Source organism: Neovison vison, chromosome 14 (assembly GCF_020171115.1).
Source record: "Neovison vison isolate M4711 chromosome 14, ASM_NN_V1, whole genome shotgun sequence".
In the NCBI taxonomy this organism is placed as follows: Eukaryota; Metazoa; Chordata; class Mammalia; order Carnivora; family Mustelidae; genus Neogale; species Neogale vison.
Window position 1 is genome coordinate 30,569,457 of NC_058104.1, and position 6,609 is coordinate 30,576,065.

Genomic DNA, 6,609 nt, shown 5'->3' on the forward strand with positions numbered 1-6,609 from the left:
GAGCGCCTACGTCACGGTGCCTATGCCAGGGCGCCTACGTCATGGTGCTTGCGTCATGGCGACTACGCCAGGGCGCCTACGTCACGGCGCCTGCGCCAGGGTGCCAACGTGGCTTACGTCAGGGCGCCTACGCCCCCTACCCCATTTTGTCCCAGCAAGTGGACATCTTACCACCTCACGTGGCTTTAAGAATGGTGAGTACGGGGTTGAGAGAGGGAGAGGCCACACTCACGCAGCTTTTATTACAGTGTATTGTTAAAGTTCTAATTATCCTTGTTCATCTTTCACTGCGCTGAATTTATAAATTAAATTTTTCTCATAGGTGTGCATGTAAAGGAGAAAATAGTGTATACCAGTGTGCAGTTCTCTCCTCCGGGTCAGGTGTGCGCGGGAGGGGATGGGGGGTATTTGCCAGAGAAGCTTTTCAGGGAAACTGGGTGCAGCCTCTCCCGGTTCCTCAAACAGCCTCTGCAAGAGTTTAAAAAAACCTGTGAGGCTTAAGACTGGTGGTGGTGGCGGTAGGAGAGTGGGTGGGGATTGTAGCCCCTGAGGTGGTGTTTGTTTTTTATTTTAAGATTCTATTTATTTATTTATTTATTTGTTTTTTGTTTTGTTTTGTTTTTAAAGAGAGAGAGCGCAAGAGCACAAGCCCTAGCGGGGGCAGGGTCAGGGAGAGACACAGAGTCTCCTCCGCGACGACCTCCAGAGACCATGACCTGAGCCAAAATCAAGAGTCAGCCAGGCTCCCTCACTAGTTGGTGTTTCTTTAAGTCAGCATTGTCGGGTGCCTGGGTGGCTCAGAGGATTGAGCCTCTGTCTTTGGCTCGGGTCATGATCTCGGGGTTTTGGGATCGAGCCCTGCGTTGGGCTCTCTGCTTCGAGGGGAGCCTGCTTCCCTCTCTCTCTCTCTCTCTGCCCGCTTGTGATTTCTGTCCAACAAATCTTAAAAACGAAAACAAAACGAAACAAACGAAAACCCAGCATTGTCTTGGCTTGCCTGAGGTTCAGAAGGGGTGTCCTGAGGAGAGGATTTTGAATTTAATTCCAAGGGTTGTAAGAGCCGTTGGTAGTTTGAGCAGGAGAGTAAGGGAGTACTTGTTTTAAAAAAAAAAAAATGCACGTACCCAGGCCCCATTCCCTCCTCTCGGAATCTGGGTGAGCGGGTAGGGGGGTTGCTAGGAATGGTAAGCACTCCCCAGAGTGATTCTTGTCATTATGCAGTTTAGGGGACACCATGCCTCACAGTGGGGGTCCTTAGACCTGAGTGGGCATCAGAATCTCCTAGAGGTCTTATTAAACCGCTGTGTGCTGGGTCGCCCTCCCAGAGTTTCTGTTCAGTAGGCTGGGGGAAAGACAGATATTGTGCGTTTTTTAAAAAAGTTCCCAGTGCTGCTGACGCCATGGGTCCCTGGACATACTCTGAGAAGCATTGGCTAATAGCAGGGGTTCTCAGCCTTGGCTGCATATTAGAATCATCTGGGAACCTTAAAAGTTAATGGTGTCCCAGCAACACAAGGGTCCCAAGACATCAAAATCTGTAGAGGGATGGGATCCAGGCATTAAAACAAACAAATAAGCCCAACCTTTGCAGTATGTAACCAGGGCTGGGAACCATTATCTGGGAGTTGGTTTTTCTGTTTTTTTGGTTTTTTTGTTTGTTTTGTTTTTTTTTTCTTTTGAAATCCAAATGGTATCTGATTTCTTTTTTTTAGTTTATTCTTTTAGTAATCTCCGCACCCAGCATGGGACTTGAACTCATGACCCCAAGATCAAGAGTTGAATGCTCTACCAACTGAGCCAGACAGATGCCTCCCTATTATCTGAAAGTTTTAAACCCTGAGCTGGTTATCAAAAAATGCAGCACCTTCAGCCTCCCTCCCTGCAGTCAGAAACACTGGGGTTGGGGATCCTTGCATTTTAAACAAGCATCCCAGGCACACCGAAATTAGAGAATCATTTTCTGGCTATGTGGCCACTGCTGCTCCCCCCCCCCGCCCGCCGGTCAAACTTCCCTGTTTGGGGAACATGATGTGAAAATGACCAGAGTCATTTAATAGTACTATTAATAACAGATACCATGTGCTGTGCCCAGTGCAAGTGGGAACATGCAGATATAACATCTAGTTCCCAATATAACCATGAAAGAGTTAGAAGTTATTAGCCCCATTTGACAGATGGGGAAACTGAGGCTTAGGGAAATGACGACCCGCTTAAGGCTACTCTGCCCCTAAGTGGCAGAGCCAGGATCTGAATCTAGGACTCTCAAACATTAAAGCCCCTATCCTTTGTGTCGGGCTATATTCTTTTTTTTTTTTTTTCCCCTCCAATGTGTCGGGCTATATTCTTTGCTTGGGGTCTTCTTCAGGCATGCGTGTGTGTGTGTGTGTGTTGTGTGTGTGTGTGAGAACTGGGAGCATTTGAAGAAGTACAAGTTATTTTATATCTGAAGATGTAGCTGGGGGGTCAGTTGTTGAATCTACAGTTAGAGAGATTCATTTGTGTCAGTCATCTTGCCTCTTCCTTCTGGAACTGGCTTGTTGATATTAATGGGCGAGTTGGCCTCAGTCAGACAGTTGTAATTAACTTGCTGACCACTGAGATTTTCTCAGCCCCAGTAACTCCCAAATGCCATAAAGCTTCCATTAATGCAGCTCCTTTATGATGTGCTCAGGGTCCCAGGCCTGGGAGGGAGCCCCAGGCTCAGGGGGGTTTAGCAGAAAGGAAAGACTATTGACTATTGGCTTTTTCAAACTATTGCCTTAGTTCAGGCACTTGTCATTTCCCTCTGGCCTGCCTCTGACTTCAGAAGCTTGACTGGTGGGGACTGCGGGAAGGAAGGCACTTAGGAGATAAGGTGGAATTTGGGTTCATGTCCACGTGAGCTGCTCAGAATGCAGTAATCAAGCCTTTGGATCAGATAACCTTGAGGGGTTAAATCTGTGTTCTGCCTCTTTTTCAATAAAAATTGAGATACAATTGATTTACCATAAAATTCACAGTGTAAAAGTGTACAGTTTAGTGGGTTTTGGTATATTTATACATGATGGCACAACCATCATCACTAATTCCTGAACATTTTTATCATCTCCTTTTTATCATCCCCCATCCCCAAGAAACCCTGTTTCCATTTGCCATCATTCCTATTTCCCTTCTATTCCCCAGCCCCTGGTGACCACCAGTCTGCTTCCCATCTCTATAGATTTGACGAATCTGGATGTATCAATGGAATCATACAATACGTGGCGTTTTGTGTCTGGCTTTTTTCACTTAGCATAATGTTTTCAAGATTTGTCCATGTTGTGGTGTGTGTCAGTCTCTCATTACTTTTTTATGGCTGAACAGTATTTCCTTGAGTGCATATATAATGTTGTATTTGTCCATTTGTCCGTTGATGGACATTTGAATTTTTCCCACTTTTTCTCATGACTAGCGCTGCCATGAACACGGATGGACATGTCTTTATTGCCTTTGGGTATACACTTAGGAGTCCATTGGTGGGTCATATGGCAGCTCCATGCTTAACTTTTTTTAAGCATGTACCCTGCTCCTTTTTGGGGGGAGTGACCTCGTCTCTGGAATCTTGGTCTCCTCTGTAGAATGGGAACCAGTGGAGTGCCAGACTCATTGGGTTGTTATAAGGGGGAGAATAAACTAACAGATGGTGCTGCAGCACCATCCCTGGCCCTGGGCCAACCACTTAATAACTGTTAGCTCTTATTAGTATTTACTTACATATTTACTTATTTATGAAAGGAATGCAGTCCCAAAATACATACAACCCTCACCGGGAAGAGGAATAATAAAACAGGCTTAGAAAATCAATGGGGATATAAATGGCAGTATTTCCTGGAGTCCAAGTGTGGGTTTTATTAAAGTTCAGTTCAGTAAGCATTTCTGCATTGGAGCCAAGCTTATTTAGTCTTATTACCTGAGCAAAACGGAGACTGCGACTCTAACTAATCACCTGGAGGTCTGTTAGCTCCCTGGGATGGCGTTCCCTCATCCCCACATCCTTATTTCTAGTTTGTTGTTAAGGTAGATGAGCTAAAGATGGGATAGACATGTAGTTGGCTGGCCTGGAGTGAGGAATCCAGAAAGAGCATGGAAGAAATTGTGATGAGCTGTCTGTTCTCCTTTGCAACAATCACAATAGGAAGGGTGACCATTTTTTTGAGTACTATGTGTCAGGTGATTTGTTCAAAGCTGGGGATACAACTTTGTTGACTGTGTCACAGTTATGTGAGTCTTTTTGGTCAAATATGTAATTAATAAATAATAATGTGTGCTAAATAGGTGCTGTGCTAACTTTCTCACATACATTATTTCATTTAGTCCACATAATCTATATAGATTGTTCCCATATAATTCTTGTTTTATAAGTAAGAAAACAGTCTCAGATCAGTTAAAAGACATATCCAAAGGTCCTCAGTGAGGAAGAAGTGAAGTTAGAATGTGGACATGGGTCTCTTTGATTCCTAGGCTTTGCCTAGAGTGGGAGGTAGGCACCTGGATTTGCTAATGTGCATAAGGGGCTGAATCCCTTCCCTGCTCCTTTTCTTGGCTCCTCCCCTCCTCCTCAGTGTGTTCTGGCCATTCTGGCCTCCTTTTAGTTCTGAGATCACACCAACCTCCTTTTCTTACTGGAGACTTTGTACTTGTGTTCCCTCTGCTTGGAACCTGTTCTATCGCCTCTTCACTTAATTAACTCCTGTTAATCTCTTAGTGCATGGCAGAGGTTGCTCATTGCCTCTCAAAAACAATTCCTCCTTTTTAGTAACAACTCTAGGCAGTGCATTAGGGACTATAGTTTCCAGCTTCTCTTGCAGCATGGTATGTTCATGGGACCATTTTCTGGTCAAAAAGGTGGAAGTAGAATATTCTGTAAGGCACAGTCCTCTCCTTAAATAGATGGGGACATGTTCCCTTTTCTCCATTGTTCTTGCCCTGTCCTGTTGTCTGTGATGCCCATGTGGTGACTGGAGCTCTTGCCATCATTTTGGACCATGAGGTGACCTAGAGAATGAAAGTCACATGTTAAGGGACGTAAAGCAGAAAGACAGGAGGAGGCTGGGCTCCTGGTAACTGATGGAGCTACCAAATTAGTCTTGGGCTGTCTACCTTCTGGTTTCTCATGGAATGAGAGAAATTGGCAACTGTTTTGTTAAAGTTGCTAAGCTGGGTCTCTTATTAGCAACTAAAAAAATTTCCTAACTAATATAATTTCTTGGCTTAAATATCACTTTCTCAGAATGGCTTGTGTGGAACTCAAAATAGGTCCCTCCTTTTGTTCTTTCTTAGAACACCTGGTTCTTTTCTTTCATTGCAATGATTCCAGTTAAAAGAAATATATACGTATTACTTATTTTCTCCACTGGCTATATTCTCCACTGGGCTATTGGACATATGGGCAAGGCCACTGGGTATAGTTAGATTTATCTGGCACAAATCCAGGGGATGGCAGTTAAACAGTAGTTTATGTGAATGGGTGTTCCTGAAATTGTATAGTGCACAGCCTGTGTGAATGTACATGCAGCCCTGTCTACAAGGTCAGGAGGGACTTTGACCTCGAGGCTTATTAGTGTACTTCTGGCAGCTAGTGTAATGTCTGGCCCATGGTCAGTCCTCAACAAACATTAGTTGCAGAATGGAAGGATTCACAAAAATGTTGGATTCTCTGAGCTGGATTCTCTGAAGGCAGAGAAATGGATAAGGCATGGAAATCATGGCAACGAGGCATGAATAGTCTCTCACCTTGAAAAGAACAAAGGATTCTGGTGCTTCGAGGGAGGTGGTCCCACTGCTTGGAGGAGCTGGAAGTGTTGTAGATTGGAGAGGCCCTTCTCTTAGTTAAGCCTCAGTGTTCCATCTATAAAGTGGGGGCATTGTTGTAGAAAAGTGCTTTTGTTTAACCTTTATTTTCTCTTTTATTTTCCATCTTTGTTTTAAGTAGGCAATGCCTAATGGTAAAATACTCAAGTAGTACAAAAAGCATAGAGAGAGAAGTAAATTCCTTTTATGCCTAACTCCCAGAACATCCCCCTGCACATCCTCTGCATTACCATCCTCCCCCTGTTCCCAAACCTCTTGGCTGTGACTATAACCAGTGTTTTAAGAGAGCACATTTCTGATTTGTTTCATGAAAATAGCTTATAAAAGCAGTGTTATCACCAGGTGGGGATGTAGCTCAGTGGTAGAGCGTATGCTTAGCATGCATGAGGTCTTGGGTTCAATCCCCAGCATCTCCATTCTATTATGTCCTGGCTTGGGGAAATACCTTTCTTCTCTGTTAGAGCTATACCACATTCCTATAGAATCTGCAAATTAATCAACTTTTCTCCGAATACTCATGTTTTTTTTTCCCGTTACACTGATGACTCTCCTCTGTTTTATTTTTTAATTGACTTATAATTGGTATATAACAATATATTAGTTTCAGCTATACAAACATAATGATTACATATTTGTGTGTATTGTGAGATTACCATCACAATAAATCTAGTAACATCTGTCACCATATATAGTTACAAAAAAAATCACTTTTCTTGTGATGAGAACTTTTATTTGTTATTTTATTTTTTTAAAGATTTTACTTATTTATTTGACAGAGAG

The 6,609-nt window shown here is 43.4% G+C and overlaps 1 non-coding gene across 1 annotated transcript; it reads left to right on the forward strand.

Moving 5' to 3' along the window:
* The first annotated feature begins 6,173 nt into the window (after window positions 1–6,173).
* On the forward strand, window positions 6,174–6,245 carry TRNAA-AGC. The gene has a single exon. It is a non-coding gene; the product is annotated as a tRNA-Ala (tRNA).
* Window positions 6,246–6,609: the final 364 nt, after the last annotated feature.